This window comes from Somniosus microcephalus, unplaced genomic scaffold, assembly GCF_052327205.1.
Source record: "Somniosus microcephalus isolate GS21.2 unplaced genomic scaffold, FLI_Smic_1.0 scaffold237, whole genome shotgun sequence".
Taxonomy (NCBI): domain Eukaryota; kingdom Metazoa; phylum Chordata; class Chondrichthyes; order Squaliformes; family Somniosidae; genus Somniosus; species Somniosus microcephalus.
The window spans coordinates 91,017-104,381 of NW_028225424.1; the positions used below are offsets into that span (position 1 = coordinate 91,017).

Consider the following 13,365-nt stretch of genomic DNA (forward strand, 5'->3'; position numbering starts at 1 on the left):
TATAGCCTGGGCCTCCTTTTCGACTGAGGAGTGTCTAATTTCGGGGCCCTGGAGGGTTCGTGAAAAGAAGGCCACAGGTCTCCCCGCCTGGTTAAGGGTTGCGGCCAGGGCGAAGTCAGACGCATCGCTCTCCACTTGGAAAGGGATGAACTCGTCCACAGCGTGCATTGTAGCCTTTGCAATGTCCTCTTTTATGCGGGTGAAGGCTGCACGGGCCTCTGCCGCCAGGGGGAAGGAGGTTGACTTGATAAGGGGCCGGGCTTTGTCCGCGTAATTGGGCACCCATTGGGCGTAATAAGAGAAAAACCCCAGACATCTCTTCAGGGCTTTGAGGCAGTGAGAGTTCCAGAAGGGGGCGCATTCGGTCGGGGTCGGGGCCGATGACTCCGTTTTCCACTACACAGCCAAGGATAGCGAGGTGGGTGGTGCGAAACATACACTTTTCTTTGTTGTGTGTCAAATTTAAGCGCTGGGCTGTTCGGAGGAATTTTTCTAGATTGGCGTCATGGCCCTGCTGGTCATGGCCGCAGACGGTGACATTGTCCAGGTAGGGAAAAGTGGCCTGCAGCGTGTTCTGGTCAACCATCCGGTCCATCTCCCTTTGGAAGACTGAGACCCCGTTGGTGACGCCGAAGGGGACTCTGAGGAAGTGGTAGAGGCGGCCGTTTGCCTCGAAGGCAGTATACTGGCGGTCTTCAGGCCTGATAGGGAGTTGGTGGTATGCCGACTTCAGGTCAATGGTAGAGAATACCTGGTACTGTGCAATCTGTTTAACCATATCAGATATGCGGGGAAGGGGGTATGCGTCTAATTGGGTATACCTATTGATTGTTTGACTGTAGTCAATGACCAGGCGCTGTTTCTCACCGGTCTTCACGACCACTACTTGGGCTCGCCATGGGCTGGTGCTGCCCTCGATAATCCCCTCCCGCAGGAGTCTCTCTACTTCTATTTTAATGAAGCTTCTATCCCCGGCACTGTACCGCCTGCTTTTTGTTGCGATGGGCTTGCAGTCGTGGGCGAGATTAGCAAACAACGGGGGGGGGGGGGGGCGACTTTCAGGGTGGATAGGCTGCATATTGTGCGCGGCGATTGTTTTAAATTTTGCCGGCTGCAGACTGTAAGTGGGGACAGGGGCCCGCCATACGCCATCGTGACACTCTCTAGTTGGCACTGGAAATCCAGTCCCAGTAGCACAGCAGCGCAGAGCTGTGGCAGGACAAGGAGTTTAAAGTCTTTGTACTCTGTGCCCATTACTGTCAGGGTCGCTACACAGTAGCCGCCGACGTCCGCCGTATGGGACTTGGAGGCCATAGAGACCCGGTGACGCATGGGCGTGACTGATAGGGAGTAGCGTCGCACCGTGTCGGGGTGGATAAAGCTCTCCGTGCTCCCGCAGTCAAATAGGCAGTTTGTTGCGTGACCGTTTACCTTGATGTCCATCGTGGACCTGGCCAGTTGGTGAGGCCTGGATTGGTCCAGGATGATGGAGGCCATCGTTGAGGTCGGTGGGTCGCTGTTGTACTCGCACGAGGCAGTGGGGGAGTCAGGGGCCTGGTCCCAAAGTGACGTCCAAGATGGCGGCCTGCATGGCTCACACGCGGCTGGTGGTGTCCAAGATGGCGACCTGCACGGCTCACACGTGGCGCTGCTGGAGTTGGTCGGTTTCGCCCTGCACACTTTGGCATAGTGCCCCTTCTTTCCGCATTTGGAGCAGATCGCATCCTTCGCCGGGCAGTGTTGTCTGGGGTGCTTGGCCTGGCCACAGAAATAGCACTTTGAGCCTCTGGACATCGCAGCTGTAGTTGGGCTGCAGGTGGGCCGTGGCGGTGGTGGCATGGCGCAGGCCTATGGCCTTACCGTGTCCCAAGATGACGGCCCCCGTGACATCCACGGGGCGGGGAGGGCCGTATGGTCGGGGGGGTAGGCATCCATGTTTCGGAGGGCCACGTCCAGCGAGTTAGCAAGGGCCACAGCCTTCTGCAGATTGAGCCCACTTTGCTCTAGCAGTCTCTGTCGAGTGTAGCTGGACCTGATGCCGGCGACGTAGGCGTCTCTGATTAGGACATCAGTATTTTCCGCGGCCGTCACCGATTTGCACTTGCAGTCCCGGCCGAGGACTCTCAGTGCCCGTAGGTATTCATCACCCAATTCCCCGGGTCGCTGTTTGCGGGTAGCCAGGAGGTGTCTAGCGTAGACCTCGTTGACTGGCTTAGTATATTGTTCTTTTAGTATCGTGATAGCGGCCGTGTAGGATACAGCATCTCGGATAATCGAATATACTTGGTGGCTCACCCGTGAGTTCAGTACTAGCAGTTTGTCGGCTTCGGTCCTGACGGTAGTGCTGGAGGCCTGCAGGAATGCTTCGAAGCAGCTCAGCCAGTGCTCGAAGTTATTTGATGCATCCGCCGTTTGAGGGTCCAGTTCCAGGCGTTCCGGTTTCAGGATTTGCTCCATTTCAAAACCTTTTGTTAATAAAATTGATGTGCCATCAATAACTCCAGAAGACTAAGAGTTAAACTTATAACAAGTAGGCTTTTATTAACAAAAGAATACAAGCATGCCTCTGCTGGTAGACCGATCCTTAAAGCCAGGGGGACTGGAGGTCAATCACCTTTATACCTGGGCTTAGGGGTGGCGCCAGGGGCGGAGCCAGCTGAGGCATGCCCAGACATGTTCTGTACAGGCAGATTAGTGGTTTACCACACCCACGAAATGACACGGGGATTTGCAAAATGTTATCGCTGCGGCAGAACTAACCATGACCAGAAGGACTGCTGGTCCAAGGACAAAATATGCAGGCAATGCGGACAGATGGGACACATTGCACGAGTTTGCAGGTCTGGGAAGAAGACCAGCGACAACAAAAAGGCTACTAAGGAACCGTACAGGAAAGTACAAAAGATGACGGACAGTAGTTCCGAAGACCAGATGAGTGATAGTGAATCCGGGAACAGGAGACTAAGCTGTCTCAAACTTCACAATGTAATTGCAAAAGAGGATCACCGAACCATTTGGGTCACCCTCACGATAGCAGGGTCCCAAGTTAAAATGGAATTGGATACAGGATCAGCGCTAACCGTCATGAATCAACGAGACTACGAGCGGCTATTCTCACACATACCCTTGAGAGAGACATCCATCATCTTGACGACGTATACGGGGCAAAAAGTATACCCCAGAGGAAAATTAAGGGTGCCTGTCGAATACAACGGCAAGAAAATACGGAAATTGTATCTCTACATACTGCAAAATGGTGGACCACCGTTATTGGGATGTGAATGGATCAGGAAGATAAGCTTAGATTGGCACTCCATTCACGCAATGACGGTGGACGGTAAAAAAGATGAAGACGTCACTCCTGGACGATTGTCAACAATCTTAGCTAACGCCAAAGAGGTATTTCAACAAGAACTGGGAACTCTTAAAGGCGTAACCACCTCGATAAAAATAGAAGAGAATGCAATTCCCAAGTTTTTCAAAGCAAGACCGGTACCATATGCAATTCGCCCAGCCGTCGAGGCAGAGCTGGAGAATCTGGAGAAGGCAGGCGTGTTGTCTAAGGTCGACTGGAGCGAGTGGGCGACACCCATCGTTCCTGTCATGAAGAAAACGTTCAGCAATAAGTCTGAGGATCCAAGGAAGGTTCGCATCTGTGGGGATTTCAAGGTGACAGTGAACCCAGTCCTTCACACAGTACAATATCCTCTTCCAAGGATAGAAGACATCTTCGCCTCACTGTCTGGAGGGAAGCGTTTTACAAAAATTGACCTAGCACAAGCATATTTTCAGATGGAGGTTGAAGAATTCTCTAGGAAGTATCTCACGATAAACACTCACAAAGGTCTTTACCAGTATCATCGATTGGTATTCGGAGTAGCATCGGCTCCGGCGATATGGCAAAGAGCGATGGAACAAGTCCTGCAAGGGATTCCGGGGACTCAGTGTTACTTGGACGACATCCTTGTGACCGGTGAAGATGACAGTGAACACCTTAACAACCTAGAACAGGTGCTCACTAGACTACGGGAACATGGGCTACGAGCCAACTGCCCCAAGTGCGAGTTTTTTATGAAACAGATATCGTATTGTGGCCACGTGATTGATGAAGAGGGGTTACATAAGTCCCCTGACAAAATTGAAGCGGTTGTTCAGGCCCCAGGCGCCTGAAAATGTGTCGCAACTGAGGTCATTCCTCGGATTGGTGGATTACTACCATAAGTTTTTGCCGAATTTGTCGACAATTCTGCACCCACTGAACGCCCTACTACGAACGGGAGTAGCATGGAAATGGAGCAATGACTGTAAGCGGGCCTTTCAGAAGAGGAAGGACTTAATCACTTCAAGAGAAGTATTGGCTCACTACAACCCAGCACTGCCGATCAGACTGGCGTGTGATGCGTCTCCCTACGGCATTGAGGCGGTACTGTCACATAAATTCCTTGATGGTTTAGAGAGGCCGATAGCTTTTGCGTCACGCTCGTTCACTTCTGCCGAGCGTAACTACGCCCAGATTGACAGAGAGGCCCTCAGCCTAGTGTGGGGGGTGAAGAAGTTCAATCACTACCTGCAGGGTCAAAAATTTACTCTACTAACCGATCATCAACCTCTTGTCTCCATTTTCAACCCTCAGAAGGGCGTACCGATAATGACAGCACAACGGCTGCAGAGGTGGTCCCTTTTCCTAGGGGCACACCAATATGACATCGAGTACAAAGGAACTAAACAGCATGGGAATGCTGATGGATTGTCGCGCCTACCGTTGCCGATGGTGGAAGACGACGACCTTGCAGTGGATCAAATGGAGTTATTCCACTTGACCATAGTCAAATGTCTCCCTGTGATGAATGCAAACATAGAAAAGGAAACACGGAATGACCCGACACTATCACGGGTCTATGATTTAACGGTGAAGGGATGGCCAGCACATGGCGAACCACTGCTGCCAGCATTCTCACCGAGAAGAGAACAGCTGTCAGTGTGCCGAGGAACCTTGATGTGTGGATCCAGAGTAGTAATTCCACCTAAGTTGACGGATAGAGTGCTCAATGAGCTTCATGAGGGTCATCTGGGTGGGATAAAAATGAAGAACTTAGCCAGAGCGTTTGTGTGGTGGCCAGGAATCGATAGAGAAATCGAAGAGATGACCAAGAGCTGTGCAGGATGCCAGAAGGTCCAAAACGCCCCACCACAAGCTCCTCTACATCCATGGGAGTGGCCCTCATCGCCATGGCAAAGGGTGCACATTGATTTTGCTGGTCCCTTCATGGACTCGATGTTTTTAATTGTGGTGGATGCACAAAGTGGCCAGAGGTAATAAAAATGTCCTCAACCACCACAGAAAAAACTATCACAGTTTTACGAACCATATTCGCCAGGAATGGGCTGCCTGAACAGATTTGCTCTGACAATGGACCACAGTTTGTGTCTGAAGAGTTCCAGAGGTTCTTAAAGAACAATGGTGTTAAGCATTACACATCTGCCCCATATCATCCAGCCACTAATGGATTGGCCGAGAGGTTTGTTCAAACATTCAAGAAGGCTATCAAGGCAATGTGTAATGAAGATATACCCCTGCAACACAAGGTGGACAACTTGTTTGCCTACCGGAATGCGACACATGCGGTTACCAACCAAACTCCAGCCATGATGTTCTTCAATCGAAGACTACGATGCCGCTTGGATTTGGTTAAGCCAAACGTCCGAAGAGATGTGGAGAACAGGCAGTTTCAGAATATGAATGAAAGGCCAACCAGGAGTTTTAAGATAGGTCAACCAGTTTTGGCCCGGGACTACCGCACTGAGAAATGGCAGCCAGGAACGATTTGTACACGGCAAGGACCTCTCATGTATACCGTGAACGTTGGAGAGAGCATTGTAAGACGCCATGCTGACCAGATTCTAGAGTCACTGGAAAACGTCAACTCCACACCACGATCTGATACACCTGGCAATGAAATCGACGTACCAATTGCAGCTACCGCAGAATCGGTGATATTGGAAGATGAACCAAACAACGACATTGATCCCGACTCAACCTTGCCAGAGGAACCTGATGCCCCAAAGAGGCGTTATCCAGACAGAATCAGGAAGCCTCCTCAAAGACTGAACTTATAATTGCTTAAACTTAACCAATGTATCTAGCAACCGTAATTGTGATTGTAATTAGTTATCATTTAGTTGTTAAATGAATGTTATGTACTGTTTACCTAAAAAGGGGAGGAATTGTTGTGTATGTACCTTTAAGAGAATAACTGGTCTCAGACTGCAGTACCGGCAGTGACCACCCCTGTATAAAAGGCACTAGTAAGCCTCTGTAGTTTCAATTTTCCCGATTGACTCCTTTCACTAAAGACTTGTTTTGTTCAACTCCTGCTGTCCGTGTCTCAATCATACACGGACATAATAGAAACAGCCCCTCAAGCTAGGGGGAAACAGCCTCTCAAGCTAGGGGGAAACAGCCTCTCAGCATCTACCCTGTCATGCCCTCTGAGAATCTTGTATGTTTCAACGAGATCACATCTCATTCTTCTAAACTTCAGAGATTATAGACCCATTCTACTCAATCTCTCCTCATAGGACAACCCTCTCATCCTAGGATCAATCTAGTGAACCTTCATTGCACCGCCTCGAAGGCATGTATGTCCTTTCTCAGATAAGGAGACCAAAACTGTGCACAGTACTCCAGGTGTGGTCTCACCAAAGCCCTGTACAATTGCAGCAAGGCTTCCTTACTCTTATACTCCAACCCCCTTGCAATAAAGGCCAACATACCATTTGCCTTCCTAATTGCTTGCTGCACCTGCAAGTTAACATTGGTGTTTCATGTACAAGGACACCCAAATCCCGCTGAACACCAATATTTAATAGTTTCTCACTATTTTAAAAATATTATGTTTTTCTATTCTTCCTACTAAAATGAATAGCCTGACATTTCTCCACATTATACTCCATCTGCCACCTTCTTGCTCACTCAGTTGACCTGTCTAAATTCATTTGCAGACTCTGTCCTTCTCACAGCTTACTTTCCCACCTAGCTTTGTATCATCAGCAAACTTGGATAAATTACACTCGGTCCCTTCATCCAAGTCATTAATATAGATTGTAAATAGCTGAGGCCCCAGCAGTGATCCTTGCGGCACTCCACTAGTAACAGTCAGTGTCAGGGTAAGGGGTCGGACATTTAGGACTAAGATGAGGAGAAATTTTTTCGCTCAGGCGGTTGTGAATCTTTGGAATTCTCTACCCCAGAGGGCTGTGAGTTCTCAGTCGATGAGTATATTCAAGACGGAGATTGATAGATTTTTGGGAACTAAGGGAATCAAGGGATGTGGGGAAGGTGGAGTTGATGTAGACGATCAGCCATGATCTTACTGAATGATGGAGCAGGCTTGAGGGGCCATATGGCCTACTCCTGCTCCTATTTCTTAAGTTATGTTCTTATATAGCACCTTTTACAACCTTAGGACATACCAAAGCACTTCACAGCCAATTAAGTGTTTTTTGAGTGTAATCACTGATGTAATTTAGGATAACACAGTGGCCAATTTGCACAAAGCAAGGCCCCACAACTACAATGAGATAATACCCAGATACTATGTTCATTGAGATATAAATGTTAGCCAGGACACAGAGAATTCAAACAATTCTAATAGGATCTTTTATGCCCACCCGAGATGACAGACGAGGCCTCGGTTTAACATCTCATCCAAAAGACACCAATTCCAACAGTGCAGCATTCCCTCAGTACTACACAGAAAAAGCTTGGACCCCTTAAGAGTAAGTGACAATTGAAAAAAAAAAAAAATCAACTGTTCCCCCTTACAAAAGGTAAGCCAGTGTTTGATTGTACCCACAGCGGACAAGTGCTTTAGATACTCCACTAGTAACATAGGTCCTCCCCCTTGCAGGATCAGTGACAGAGTCATGGGTGGCTGCATCTCAGCATTTACATTTGTGCTACTCACTCCTTGACTGTAGAATTCCAAAGAAGTCATCCACAGCGAGCTGCAGTCTGGATATCGCAACAGAGGCAGACAGATTAAATGCTATAAAGACACACTAAGGACTACCTTAAAATCTGGCAATGTTAACCCCAACACTTGGGAAGACACGGCACTGACTATCTATGATGGCATCACACAGGTCCGTTTGAATGAATTTAAGGTCGCGAGGTTGTACGATCTGGCTGCCAAGCACCTGGCACGTAAGGCAACTCACCTCATCTGGTATCCAAAGTGGTATGTGTAGCCATATATGTGCATCCAGGATTGGGCTCTTCTCCCATCAATGCAACCACAGCATGATCACTGTTGCGTACTGCATGTTTTGTCATCCAAAGGCACACACATGGAGCAGGTGAAGGAAGGGTGCATCGGAAGTTCCTGTCTAAAGCAGAGGGAAGCTATATTAACTTGTGTAAAAGTGGGTAGGGAAGGGATCCAGTATTTTCCAGCCACAGGTATGCTGGAATTGGAGTCCCCTGAAGGCCCACTGAAACATGGCAGGAAAGAGACTTCAGGCAAACATGCAGGCCTTCGTGTATTTAAAAAAAAAAAAAATTTCAGCTGGCAATTAGGTTTTCATGACCTTTGTGCTAGTTGTGATTATTTTATTCTTTTAATCCCTTTATTTGCACATAGTTTGAACTGACATGTCCAAGGAAATGAAGCAGCTGCAGAGGAATGCCTGGCAGGCCAAGCTGCCCAAGAAGTGCTCTGTCCACTCCCAGTGGCACACGCACTCATACATCTGCAGAGAAAAGTAATCTCTTTCTTTGACAGACGTCGTGCTGGTGGGGGCTCTGCTTCTCAAAGGACATGTACCAGCAGCCATCACAATGAGATGTGAATGACTAACTACTGTGTCAAAAGTTTCTTCAGAAGCATCCCAATCATAGCATTTCAGATTGTGCCAAGAAAGAAAGCAAGCATGCCAGGATGATCAGAAGCCCCCCCATGCCTGTTTGGCCATACCAGCCAAGATGACACATAAGAACATAACAAATTTGAGTGGGAGTAGGCCATTCGGCCCCTCGAGCCTGCTCCGCCATTCAATAAGATCATGGCTGATCTTGTACCTCAACTCCACTTTCCTGCACTATCCCCATATCTCTTGATTCCCTTAATATCCAAAAATCTATCGATCTCAGTCTTGAATGTGCTCAATGACTGAGCCTCGACAGCCCTCTGGGGTAGAGAATTCCAAAGACTCACCACCCTCTGAGTGAAGAAATTTCTCCTCATCTTCAGTCCTAAATGGCTGACTCCTTATTCTGAGACTGTGACCCCTGGTTCTAGACTCCCCAGCCAGGATGTACCTGCATGTACCCTGTCAAGTCCTGTAAGAATTTTGTATGTTTCAATTAGATCACCTCTCATTCTTCTAAACTCTAGGCCTAGTCTACTCAATCTCTCCTCATAGGACAATCCTCCCATCCCAGGAACCAGTCTGGTGAACTTTCGTTGCACTCCCTCTATGGCACGTATATCCTTTCTTAGGTAAGGAGACCAAAACTGTACACAATACTCCATGTGTGGTCTCACCAGGGCCCTATATAATTGCAGTGAGACGTCTTTACTCTTATACTCAAATCCTCTTGTAATAAAAGGCCAACATACCATTTGCTTTCCTAATTGCTTGCTGTATCTGCATGTTAACTTTCAGTGATTCGTGTACAAGGATACCCAGGTATCTCTGAACACCAACATTTCCCAATCGCTCTATTTAAAAAATACTCTTGCTTTTCTATTTTTCCTACCAAAGTGGATAACTTCACACTTCTCCACAATGGCCCAGAAATTAGGTTCGGGGGCTTGCCGCGCGTGCAAGCCCCCGATGTGCACTCACCTGGCATGCCGACATCTGAAGCCTGGGCCTGCTTGGAATTCCTGTCACTGGCCCGGTTCAGATGTCGGCGCGATGTGCTTGCCTGATCCAGCGGCGTAGTTAGTGCGATGTGCTGGCTGGGATCAGGTGAGCACTGTGCAGCCAATCAAGGGAGGGGAAACTTCATTCATGAGTTTGATAGTAAGAACTGTCAAACTCATGAAAAGTACGGGCGCCCAAAAGACTAGTTTAACCTTAAATAAAATTTAAAAAAACATCCCAATAATTAAATAAACTATAAATAACTTTTAAAAACTATTTTAAACAATTAATCAAATTTTTGAATTTTTTTTTAATAAAATCGGGTCTAAAACTACACTTACCTTACTGTAAAGTCCTTAAAAATAAAGCTGTGGAAAAAATGTTATAATTTTAAGTAATAGACCACTTACCTTAAAGAATGAAGTCTTTACGTCTCCTTTTTACATTCGTAAAAAGGAGAGGCCCTTACACACGCGCAAACCTGTGGAAAAAAAGGAATTTCAGTGTGCACGCGCAGACTCCTGCGCGCACACGTTCGTCCTCTGAACCCCTTGGTTCAGAGGACAGGAAGTGCCGGTTTCCCGCGCATGCGCTGTGCATGCTGAAATCCGGCACTTCCAATGGGCCCACGCGTGAGTACCCCGTCCGTACTCACGCGTTGGGACCGGAATTACTGGCCCATTATATTCCATTTGCCATGCTCTTGCCCACTCACTTAGCCTGTCTATATCCCCTTTTCTGCAGGACCTTTCGAACCTAGCTGGGAACGATCATGGGAAGCTGCCTTCACAGGATCTCGGTCAGCAGAAGAACAGAAGCCGAGCTGTGCCATCTGCTGCAAGAACAAATGTGGCTAACATCCAGCATGAAAGTTGCACATGTGCAGTGACAATAATGATCAACCGTGACCTGAAAACTTCTTGCAGGTATTCTACAGTGCTGATCGCTGGGATGATGCTGTGGCGTGGTACAGAGAGCAACCCTTTTTGCAAGCATCTTATGAAACACCACTTTTAATTTCAACATCAAATAGGAGGCCACGTGTGGGGCTGCATTGTCAATTGTTTGCAGATTCACGCCTGCACCCAAGGGTCCCTTTCCCTTCGTCTTAACCCCTGCATCTTCAGCCTTGGCAAATGTTACATATAGAAACATAGAAGATAGGAGCAGGAGTAGGCCATTCGGCCCCTCGAGCCTGTTCCGCCATTTAATGAGATCATGGCTGATCATCCAAATTCAGTACCCTGTCCCTGCTTTCTCCCCATATCCCTTGATCCCTTTAGCCTCATGAAATATATCTAACTCCTTCTTGAATATATTTAATGAATTGGCCTCTACTGCCTTCTTTGGTAGAGAATTCCACAGGTTCACCACTCTCTGGGTGAAGAAATTCCTCCTCATCTCAGTCCTGAATGGCTTACCCCTTATCCTTAGACTGTGATCCCTGGTTCTGGACTCCCCCGCCATCGGGAACATCCTTCCTGCATCTAGTCCTGTTAGAATTTTATAAGTTTCAATAAGATCCCCTCTCATTCTTCTAAATATAGCAAATATAAGCCTAATCAACCCAATCTCTCCTCATACGTCATTCCTGCCATCCCAGGTATCAGTCTGGTGAATCTTCGCTGCACTCCCTTCATGACAAGAACATCCTTCCTCAGATAAGGTGAACAAAACTGCACAAAATACTCAAGGTGTGGTCTCACCAAGGCCCTGTACAACTGCAGCAAGACATCCTGGTTCCTGTACTCAAAGCCTCTCGCTATGAAGGCCAACATACCATTTGCCTTCTTAACCGCCTGCTGCACCTGCATGCTTACCTTCAGCGACTGGTGCACAAGGACACCCAGGTCTCATTGCACTTCCCCTTTTCCCAATCTATTGCCGTTCAGATAATAATCTGTCTTCCTGTTTTTGCCACCGAAGTGGATAACCTCGCATTTATCCACATTATACTGCATCTGCCATGCTTCTGCCCAATCACCCAACCTGTCCAAATCATACTGGAGTTTCTTTGCATCCTCCTCACAGCACACACGCCCACCCAGCTTTGTGTCATCTGCAAACTTGGAGATATTACATCTAGTTCCCTCATCTAGATCATTTATATATATTGTGAATAGCTGGGGTCCTAGCACCGATCCCTGCGGTACCCCACTAGTCATTGCCTGCCACTCGGAAAAAGACCCATTTATTCCAACTCTTTGCTTCCTGTCTGCCAACCAGTTCTCTATCCAAGTCAGTACCTTACCCCCAATCCCGTGTGCTTTTACTTTGCACGCTAATGTCTTATGCGGGACCTTATCGAAAGCCTTCTGAAAGTCCAAATACATGAAACTCTCTTTCAACTGGCACCTAAATATCCAGAAATCTCTCTTAACCGGCAAAATTCAGGAGTAGGTTCAGGTAAGTTTTACAATATATTAGTGGCCGTGTAACCGGGGTTCCTGCACCTGTGGCCGTGCAACAGGGACTCCTGGATCTGTGGCCGTGCAACCGGGACTCCTGCACAAGTGCCATGTAACCGGGGCTCCTGCACCTGTGGCCGTGTACGGGGCTCTCGTACCTTGGTAAGTATACCTCTCTGTAATCCGGACTTTTTGATCAACCGGCACCACGCCGGTCCTGTCGGTGCCGGATTTAAAAAAAGAGTTTCCTGTACAACACATCCACAGTTGCTGATGAGTTGAGATACTTATTAAAATGCTCTCTAGAAACTTTCTAAATTTTTGGCCCCTTCCTGGTGCTATGCCTTTTAATTGTCCCCCATCTGGATTAAATTTGACTTACAACAATCTTTCTCTCCCATCAGTCATCTCACGAACCACCTGAGTTTGCACCTGGAGTTGTGAATGATTATGTAAATGAGGTCAGACCAGAAAATTGAGTGCTATTTACACTTCAGGTTTGGGCAGGACATACAACAGAACTAACCAAATTAGATGTAACTTGTACCTGTAGTCTAAGATCAGCTCCAGCGTGAAGGTTCTGAACTGAATGAGCACTCCTCAGGTTCGGCTCTCCTTTCTTCTGTTACAAGCAGCTTTGTGCTGCAGAGAAGTTCTGAGATGCTGGAAGTTGGAAGAACACAGGAGTCATACAGGTTAGTGGAGTGTTACGCTTGTTTTGTGCGGTCATCTTTCCAAATGGCCAAACAACATTTACAATTTTAAGTGGTAGTAATAAAGTGTGCCCTGTTGCAGTATGGGCATGCATGAGGAGCTTAGGAAGAGCTTTCTGGGGGGCTTAGTGTACAGTCTCCGTCAAAGTGCAATAGTTGGGATATTTTGCTCATCTATTTGATATGTACAATTCTGCCTATTTCCAATGGAACCTCTTGTCTAAACGTTTAACACACCAAAGACAGCAACCCTGATTTGCTGCACTTGCTTCAAGAGTGCAACAAAAAAAAGCATCAGTAAATGGAGCAGATTTACTCCAGCATGTTTTCTCTTGTGCAAAGCAACAACTAATAGAGGCCCCCCTTTAAGTAGC

The 13,365-nt window shown here is 47.5% G+C and overlaps 1 protein-coding gene across 5 annotated transcripts in view; it reads right to left on the reverse strand.

The window, feature by feature from the left end:
• Positions 1 to 13,365, reverse strand: part of LOC147082002 (beta-1,3-galactosyltransferase 1) — a 138,074-nt gene that overhangs the window by 55,178 nt on the left and 69,531 nt on the right. For 3 of the 5 annotated variants that reach the window (XR_015076338.1, XM_085980531.1, XM_085980529.1), the window contains exons 2-3: positions 12,826 to 12,941; positions 8,221 to 8,388 (exon numbers count right to left, since the gene is read on the reverse strand). The gene's annotated coding sequence lies outside the window, so the exon portion shown is untranslated. The remainder of the gene's footprint in view (positions 1 to 8,220; positions 8,389 to 12,825; positions 12,942 to 13,365) is intronic. The other 2 variants (XM_085980530.1, XM_085980532.1) reach the window with 2 other exon arrangements.